Here is a 10,424-nt window from a genome sequence, read left to right on the forward strand (position 1 = left end):
CATTCATAAACTTTCAACTCATGGCCCCCACGCACCCTTTCTTGATCCCTTTTGTCTGAAACCTCCCCACAACCGTCAAGAACATTCCCCAGCCGGAAGACAGCAGTGGATGTATCCGCCCCCCTCATCTCGACCTGTTCATGTTGCGTGCATCAATGCAGAAGATGCTTTCTGTTGTAAATATGTCCCAGCAAAATGGCCTCCCATTGCCCTCTGCAGACCTACATCCTGTCCCTCTGTTTGAATTTCACTGTGATTTCTGTTCGCCTCCTCAGTTTTTGTCTGCTTTTGGAGATTGTTATTGCCGCATTTTTGTTCCGTTGTCTACTGCAGTGGTGTGACTTGATGAGTAGGACTAAGTTGGATGTTTAAAAAGATGCGATGAAGAGGTCGTGGAGGAAAAAAAATGTACAAAAAAAATAACACTTGAATTACGAAAAGGGTTCAACCACAGACAAAAAAAACGATCATGTTATCATATTGTCATACTAGAGATGCTTTAGTTTGCTATTTTTCTTTCTTTTCTACAAAAGACTTGATGAAATGAAAGTATTTATAAAAATGTGTCCTTCAAGTCATGATCTTTTTTGGACGCAAAAGATGTATTTATTAACATTTTGTTCGAAATAAAAAAAATAAGTATAAATTCTGTTACACATTATTTTGTGGTCTTTTTGTGAATAGCTGTTGTGGTGTCAGAAGGAAGGGGAGACTCTCAGATCAATGGATTATGGGAGATAAGTTTCACCATTTTACATTTTTAAAAGCAAGCAATTAAACTCTAATTTCGCGCTGGCCTTTTGTCAACTTTGTAGACATCTAGAAGAAAAAAACAGCACATTCAGTGTTTATTATGAAACACAGCGAAGCGCACGGCAGTAAATGATAATTCCTTTCACAATCAATTTGATCTCGGGCAAGAGACCACCGGGCACCAAGAAGTTTAAGTGGCGAGACAAATCCCAACCATTAAAACTACAAAGTCCCAAAAGAAATAGCCTTAATTTATTCTTTACTGTTTCGCACTGCGGACTTTAACCGGAAGGTGGCGCCCGAGGAAAGGTTGACGTTCCAATCCATTGAGCAGAATTTCAAATCCTTTTTTCGTTGGAAAAATATGTATCAATATGTATGAATACTGACATTAAGGATGATCTTATCTCAATTTACTCACAAATGTACTCAGCGTGGAACAAGTGCTTGTTCAATCGCAGTAATACTTGAAGTATGCATTTTGCTCTCCATTTAACGCTCAAAAGAGCATGTTCATAACAGGCAGGGGAGGCCAGGACTCCTCTGCCGCCATGAAAAGAAAAAAAAGAAAAGAAAATTAAATTAAATGGTTGTATCTCTCACGTATTTTTTTTAAATGATCAATTTAACCATTTTTATATTATGTTTTGATTGCTGTTTTTATATTGTATTTTAATTTTCACTTTTGCCAAAACAAAATACTGAGACGAGACTCAGCAGCATACACAGCGTGACACAGCTCCAACATTCTGGGACGCCTTCATCTGGAGCAAGTGCTGAGTCGCCTCTTTTTATTTCCTTCCCACCTTGCGGCCTAGACATACGCTTGTAATGGTGAGGAATATATTAAGAAGCTTCTGGTTCTGGTTTTGCTTTTCCTGCCTTCTTGGCTTTGACTTGGCTTTGGACGAACAACGGAGCCTTTACATCAACATCCACAATGCTAAGGTAAAGGGAGACGTGAGAGGTTTTAAAATATATCATGGATGCCACCTGCTTCCTCTCCCCAAAAAGGAGCTAGCATTTCATGGGGATGATGAAAGGACAGGCTCAGTCATGGCGACTACAGTATGTTGGATTTTTACATACTTTTGCTGAGAAAGATGACAGGCTAGCAGACCATATGAGGACATCCGCTTTGAATACAGAACGATTGAATTGAATCGGTCGCGGGCGTCATTAGATATGAATCTCTCGCTACGAGTCGTATGCTTAAAGAACGCAGATATGAGATTATAAACATAAACAGGGAGGGCTCATATGATGTTTGTAATCTGATTGATGACATCCGTGCCTCCCCAGCCATGAACCTCACTGCACGTCGCTGGAGGAAACCAGAGTACCCGGGGAAAACCCACACAGGCATGGGGAGAATATGCAAACTCCACACAGAAAGTCCAGTGCCAAAAGCCAACCCACGACATGTGAGCTGTGAGGCGGACTTGCTAACCAGTCTGCACCCGTGCCACCCTGGCTGGAATCTGACTATATCATCAATCATGTCTGTATTTCCTCCACGACTACTTTTGAATTATCTATCGAAATGCGGCATGAATACTTTTTCCTTCTTTATGTTAATGTGCACACGGTACTTAAACTGAATGTGGTCCTACAGTGTCCGGCTGCTCGAAATGAGATGCTCACACCCCACCCACGCATCTTCCTTCTCACTCTCCTCCTAACCAAGCGTACATCATGGCTTCTATATACCTCAAACAAACACATTGGCGTCTTGAATCAAAGAAGACATTATCGACTAAACAAAGGTACTTTCCCCATTCATTTTAGGCCCAAAGAATGCATACTGTCAAATGACTCCGGGTTAAAACCAGCACTGCTCCAAAAGATGCTTATTAGGGAAATATGAACAATAAATGCAATCAAAATGACAGAATGAAACACATAGAACATTCCATTTTCTTTCCATAAAACATCAGCTATTGAGCCCCATTCTCATCTTCATGAATGTGTTGAAAAATGTGTGGACATCCTTTTGTGCCTGAAGCCAGCCAGCATGCTGGTCCAAACAGGAAAGTCCTGAAATAAATGCCATGAGTGTAGTTTCAACAAGAAGAAGAATGTTGCAGTCACATGATGCTGTGAAATTTCATTACTAGCTCACCCCAACATCTCAAAAAAGTCAATATACCCATCATACTTTAGTAAATATTTTATAGCGTTTCATACGCTGAAGAAATTACAATTTGCTGCAATGTTAATCAATCAATATACCTTGTGTATTCAAGGTAAATTACTTTTTCCTCAAAATAACTGAATTCAATTACAGGGAACCAACACGACAAATGTCGATGGCAACAAAAGTGAAGACACCCCCAAATGGAAATGTCCAAGTTGGACACCCATTGTTGATTATTTGTTTTTCTATTGTTACAGAGCTGCTTTAATTTGTCAGGTGTAAAGTTTGTGTTTTATTGCGAGAAGCAAACCAGATGCTGCGGCATTAGGCACTTCCTTTTGAAGGCGCTAACACAAGAGTGACCGTAGCGCCGTGTCCTTGGCCAAAAACATGCTATATACAGTATGTCCATATTGTAAATGCTACAGTATGTGTAATGTGTAGACTCAGTATAATTTCATCATGCTTATTCATCGTAATTTTGTGCGAGAAATATGGTACAATTAGCATTTGCAATAACTAATGATCAGCATTCAATTAGAGATTAGTATTTACAATAGAAAGGAGCGTGTTAGCTTGTGAATCTTAGCATGTTAGCTTAGTAATCTTAGTAATGTCGTAATAAAAGTACAGTTATCATCAATAGGTATTATTAGGGCTGTAGCAAGGGAAAACCAGTCCCCTTTATGCCTTACGTAGTCATTATAAAAATCAAAATGTTAACTGCTAGCAGTTTGTGCATATTAAAAAAATAGTAATATTAACTATAACTAAGTAAACCAAAGAATATAGAATATAGAATTTCCTTAAGTCTTTTCAACCGGCCGCTTTTCTACAACTGTAACGGCGTTTTGAAATGATGGCTTGGGGTGTCCTCACATTTGTTGCCAAGGAATTAGAAGAGTTCCTCTATTTTTTTTCGGGCAGTTTAGGTACCCTATGGCACCATACTACCTCTCACAGGTCAGTCTTGGTACTACGCTTGGCAACTATCAGGGAGTCGACCAGGCATATCCAAACCCGGTCCCCGAGAGCCACCTATCCTGCATGTTTTTGACGTTTCAGTCATCCGATGCAGCTGATTCAAATGATCAGGTTTGTTGTCAGGCTTCCGCTGAGCTTGCTGATGAGCTGATCATTTGAATCAGGTGCGATAGGAGGACAGAAACCTCCAAAACATGCCACCCTCGAGGACTGCGTTTGGACATGCCTGGAGTAGACTATTGGAGTTGAAAATGTGGTAGGTCATCCTGATTCTTGAGTACACCACAGCACTATCAAAGGCACGAGGACACACTTGTCATATTGCTTAGCGAGGGTTCTCTTTAAAAAAAAAAAGTTTCTCCTGTTGATTTGTGTTTCGCCAAAGAACAAACAAAATGTGTTGACACATCATTAACACCGGTGAGGGACATAGAGTGCCTTGGGCGGCTGCGATACCTCCTAGTTGTCATCATCGTTTTTTATAATAGGTTGCAAAGCCTGTGATAGCAAGGTGTATGATGAATGCATTTTTTTATGAGGGTTTTTTGGGGGTGTGGCGCTGTGTCTGTGTGGGTGGGTGGGTGGGGTGGGGGTGGGGGGCCCTATATTTATGTTCTGTGCTATGTGTTTTTATGAGATAACTCGCAGTGAATGAGGTTGAAATTGTCAAAGGTGATGACCAAAACCAAATTTGAATCCAAGGTATATGATCAATAATAACAATGATAACAGAAATATAAAATGAAATAGAATAGGGGTTTGAGCGGCTTTCTTTTTGTTTCAGCCCAGCATTAAAATTAAGTCGAGATGGAAAAAAAAAAGTGCTGATAGTGGGAGCTTTATATCATGAAAGCTGAGCTCCTTTCATGTGTTCCAGGCTGCTTGTTTATCCTGTCATCATCGCGCACTATTCGTCATGGATGATGGCTCAGCAATTTCAAGCCATTTTTCACATTGCTTTGAACACCGAATTCGGACTAATTCGGAATCTTTTTGGCTTTTTATCTCAGCGCAACAATTAGGGTATCAAATCTGCTTCCTAGTTCATTGCAGGAAAAGCAGAGGTGGGCCATCCGCCGGTAGTGACGGACTGCCCGTCAGCCTGTCACCGATGGATCGACATTTGCCGACGGACTGCCAAATGACGAAAAAAATGACCGCTCAGCAAAACAATATATTTCGTCCGTCATTTTAATTTATCATTGTAATCATCACCACCTGCCACGTCACCGCAATGGTTTATCACCTGATGCAGTTTAAATCTTCCAAATTTTTGAGAAATGTTTAAACAGCTTACTTTGAAATAAGCAGCAAGAATACATACGTGCAGCCAGGAATGAAAAGCTGAGTGCTAGAGCATTTGTATGCAGCAAATACACTTTAGAGAGAGTGAGCGTGTCCTTAATGTAATGCACTGAGCAACATTTTCTCCTCAATGAAACAGCTGCGCATGGCTGGGAAGCTACTGTTTGAGCTCCATTTCAGACATGGTATCATGAAATGCATACTGCATACAGTATAATCTCGCTCAGTGCATTCATTTTACAGATCTAAAGTAAAAAGCAATGTTTAGAATTTTAGGTATTAAGAGACTTTTGAGTTATTTTGCTTTCGCGATACAATTTGAATGAATAAATCACTTGCACATAGTTGAGAAAAGCATTCTGGGATGCCTAGAAGGTGATGGCATTGAAGTGACCAATGGGCAAATTGCAAAATGAAAATCTCATTCTGGCTCTTAGCCAGGAAATGCAAGATAGAAGTTTAGGGGCGCTCACTTTGGCGTCGAAAGTGATGACAGAAGTTTTGTAATGTTTAGCTGATGGACCAAGAAGTACAGTTTGGGTAAACTTCCAAAAAGAACGGACCGACGACAACGGAAGGTGTCCCATATAAATGATGCACCAGCAGAAATGTTGTGAAATGCCCAGTTCTGCTTAAAACCACAAACTAGAGTTCTTACGAATAGTATATTCTCACCCCAAAAGTACAGTATATACTTGCCAGTTATCCTTTTGGTAAACAGCTATTTGACATACACATTCATTTCCATCCAAATTTTAATCACATCTGTTAATTGGTTAGATTCATTACTTCATTTGATTCAGACATTAGTTTACTGTACCACTTCTATCTATCTATCTATCAGCATTCACTTTTCTGCTGCTTGGATTTATGACTTTGCATTTGTGGTTGGCTTTGGAAGTGATCAGATCTTCCCCAGAATGACAATTTTATTTCTATATGAACCTTAATCTCATTACAAAAATTGTTTCTATCATCGTGTCACTAAAAAGTCTCCTCCAAATAAAACGAAAAAAAAAAAAAAACACTCCACGCTGCAGGGCTCGCACACAAGCGGTGTGCAAAACAAATATTTGAAGCGAACCAGTCTTACTGACTTCAAACATTTCTGGATAAAGTCAAATGATGGTGAGTTCATGCTTCCCCCTTGGCGAAAAACTGCTGGAAGGTAAAAGGCATGTGAAGATTTACACAGTGAACGAGCAACTCTGCGGTCTTAACTCTTAATGCGTTGACCCGTCTTTTGGTGTTAGTTGAATAAAATACACCTTGAGCTACCGCTACAAATGTAGTTCCAACGTTTAATACATCATGATGGGCACAGCACTGTCTTTAATTGTATTTTTTACATTTCTGTAACACCAAAGTCATCTGAAAGGGATCCCCAAAGCTCATGTGAAATCATGTTATTATTAGGATATTATTTCATTCACAAAAATGACCTTTTGCTCTTATTGGTAATAAACATAAACATTTGCTTCGATCACAGGCTTTGAACTCCAGTCGTGCATGTTTTCAAACGTTTTCTCTCAAACACACCTGATTCAAATTATTAGGATCGTTTTCCAGCTCCTGCAGTTTGCTAAAATCCTAATCATTTGAATCAGGCGTGTCAGGGAGAAAAAATGGAAAAAAAAACGCAGAATGCTCACCCTCTTGATCTAGAGTTCGACACCTGTGATTAATTATTTTTTTGTTTTTTTTTTACACGAGTTTCTTAAAGAAAATGTTTCCTCAATATTAGGTGCAGTAACTTTGTCCACCAATAATTCAACTAAATCCTGCAATTGGTAAACAAAGATGATTCTGATCAGATTTTGTGCAAAAACAGCACAAAACAAAAAAACATAACGACAATGACGACGAATTATCCGCTTCCTCGGCTGACACAAGTGGGCCTCCCATTCCTTCGAGGATCTCTTTGAACTCTTGACTCGCTAATCTAATTCCACCGATAAAGCTGCTATGTTATTTCACCATTACCCTTCATAAGGAGATGACGGCGCTAACAAGATACTTGTTAATAGTTGAGCAGGATTATATAGAACCATAAAACATATGAAAATGCTTGGCAGCCATTAACTATAAGTGCCGAATCCGACAAAGAAAAAAGAAAGCAACCTCCGCACACGTGCACACACACGTTTACACACATGATTTCAAATAGCAAAATTCCTCCACTCTTTTCCAAGTTCATTTGTTACCATCAATTTTCAGCCACAGTGGCCTTCTGCTTCTGACGTACATTGTTGCAGAGCCGGTAATTAAATAGAGACGAACTCTGCATGGGTGGGCGATGAAGTCATTACAGAGGCTCGGATGTATTTGCGGAGTGTGATAAATTGATAGAACGGATCCAGATGTACTTCGAGTATGACCAATGTTCATTAAGGGGAACGCAAATGCTGCATAACTGAATCAAATAAATCATAAATTAACAACTTAGCCGGAGCTGTTCTCACGACTTGTTTGCCGAGAGGATTGCGGCGTCTCGTTATGAGGCATGACCGTGCACTTTCTCGAACGAATTATTCACCCCGTTTTTGCTTCTAATTAGAAAGTCACACTCAGTGCTGCGATTAAAGCGGAGCGTAATGAAAACGGAGATGACAAGCATTGCCACCTGTTTTCTCCCTATTTTTGCTTCGTCGAAGAATGGTCACACTATTTATTTACACTTATCAAAGTGAGAATTTGTAGAATAAAAACTGAATTTTGACTTCAGTGACAATTCTGAGAAAAAAAAGAGAATTCTGCCAACATTTTTTTTCTTCACTGGCCCTACTGGTTCCTGTAGTTTGGCTGTGGATTCTGCTTTCATTTCCAGGTACATACAGTAGGTGCTTTGAAATAGGAGTTTAATCAGTCCTACGACTGCACTCATATCTCAAAACTCTCGCATGGGTTGGGACGGACTTAATATTTTCCAAGCCAATTACAGTATGGGCGGATGCCCGTACATAGTTTTTGATGGCCCGTCATGGACAATGTTCACCAAGGGTTGGCCCTCTGGAGGATACTCGGGCCCGCCGTCTTTCAGCACCACTTTTGCACATTCCTGGGTGGAACAGAACAACCAAAGACCACCATGGCATCATGATTTACTGCTCTCACAAGAATTTGTGAGCAGAAATGCTGAGGCTAGAAAATGAAACCACCGAAAAATGAAAACCACTCATTGGAAAAAGAAATAGCAAGGCCAAGGCTGGAATCTGCACCTAGATTGGAGGTTTTTTTTTTTTTTTTTTTTTTTATCTGAGAAGTAATGGACACACTCAGATATATCTGGAATACGTCCTCAAAGTATTTGCTTCTCAGCTTTTTGGCAAATGTGCATATCATATATCACATATCTAGATAATGACCCGTATGGAACAAAAGAAGCTTTCAGCACAAAACTTACTTTGTGTATTCTTAATATGTATACACATAAAGGAAGTAGCTTGAATAATGTGATCACAGAATTGAATAAAGTGGCGCTTTCACCTGAATTTTTCAAATGATGACTGATCTTTGGATATGATACGAATGATGTTCAGACAGGCCACCGTGCGGTTCCCAGCGCTCCAATAAGTACCTAATATCCAGACAGAAATAATGACTCGGCTCATCGAAAGATGACAGAAAACGGATACTTCTCGGCAAGCCCCTCACTGTAAGATGTCACCCAACCGAAATTGCCAATGACAGCCACTTCTTGGTGGACCCTCAACACACTCATATCACATATCACATTCCTATCAGTGACTCAGCAGGCTGAGGGAATAGTCGTGCCTGAGGTCCTCACCAATGTCATCAGCAAGCGTAAAATTGCTGGTTGACAAGTATCCTAAAGGTGCTGAGGCAATGTTGTGGAAAATGAGAAAGTCATAATACATAATAATGCTGCCCGTCCAATAAAAAAGTGAGCAATGTGCCAACACTGCGCTGCTATTTTTACATGTTACTACCTCAGAATTTTTCTCCATTACTGTCCACTACTCACCAATTTCCCTTCTGTGCAATTCAACGTCTATTCGAGGTTAAGTTTGACCAATAATCTTGTCGTGTCTGTGCTTTCAACTGAAATATGAATGACTGGGTTAAAACTAGCACTGGGATCTCTTTCAAATGACTTTGGTGATTTTTAAAAAATGTTTTAGTAGCTTGTCTGGCATCAACAAATGGTTGATGAATTCTTAAAGTAGCTGGCTAGCTCTCTACAGCCCATTTCAGAGCAAGAGGCCCGGGAACTCTGAGGGTTTCCTGGGTTAGGGTTCGGCTCCGAGGTTCCTGAGTGTGGCAAACGAGTTTCAAAGTCAAAGTCAAGTTTATTGTCAAGTTGCGTTCACATCCAGCGATTGCGGGCCAGATCGTTTATTCAAGTTGGACTGATGATGTGAAGCGTAGGGGAAAAAACTGCACTACTCTCCTATGCAACAAGCGGCGCGAACTAAAAAGCCAAATGGCAAGCAAGGAAGCGCTTCATGACGGGAAATCCGGTAAACGTACAGAGGACCGTCTGTACTGATCTTGATCGATAGACGTAAACCTGCTACAGTCCCTTTTTTCTTTTCAAAGCTTCGCATTGTAAAGATCATGCCGAAAAACACGGCGCGAAAAACACGCGCTTTAGTGTTTTGAGCACGTGAATCCGCTCAGTCGGCGTCCGGTCCGTGTATTTCTTTTTAAACTTTTTTCACGTCTCGCGTCACAAAAACACTCGCGAAAGGTGTGCAGTTCATCATCGCCTTTTCCTGTAGTAGAAGCAAATTGCCGGTGGATGTACATCCATCAACCATCCACCTAATATTGTCTTCTCCTTCCATGATTTCAAAATATTAAACCGGACACGGAAAAACAAGTGCTGAGTCACATAAAGGCTGCCGATGATAGTGAGAGAGAGAGAGAAAAAAAACAAAACTAGAGAACGTTTTCTCTTCAAATGAAAAGCGAATGAATTGGATGATTGAATGAAGCAACTTATCGTTAAACTGTGTAACTCCTTAGCTAAACATTCGATGAGTTTTAATTGTGAAGGTGTATACGGCTGCAATTAAAACAGACGATGTTACCCAATCCGTCATGTGGGTTTGCTAAATAAAATACACCTAGAGATGCCAATACAAATGTAGATGCAAGGTTTGATCAATCGAATGTGGACGACACAGCACTTTTGTTTTCATCCAAAACTTCTTTGTGCTCGTTAGTGTACTTGGTTGCGCTTCATACTGCATGCATGTGTTCTTTTTGAAGAAACTGTAAA

The sequence above is a fragment of the Hippichthys cyanospilos genome, chromosome 2, assembly GCF_059441005.1.
Source record: "Hippichthys cyanospilos isolate Australia breed blue-spotted pipefish chromosome 2, RoL_Hcya_1.0, whole genome shotgun sequence".
In the NCBI taxonomy this organism is placed as follows: Eukaryota; Metazoa; Chordata; class Actinopteri; order Syngnathiformes; family Syngnathidae; genus Hippichthys; species Hippichthys cyanospilos.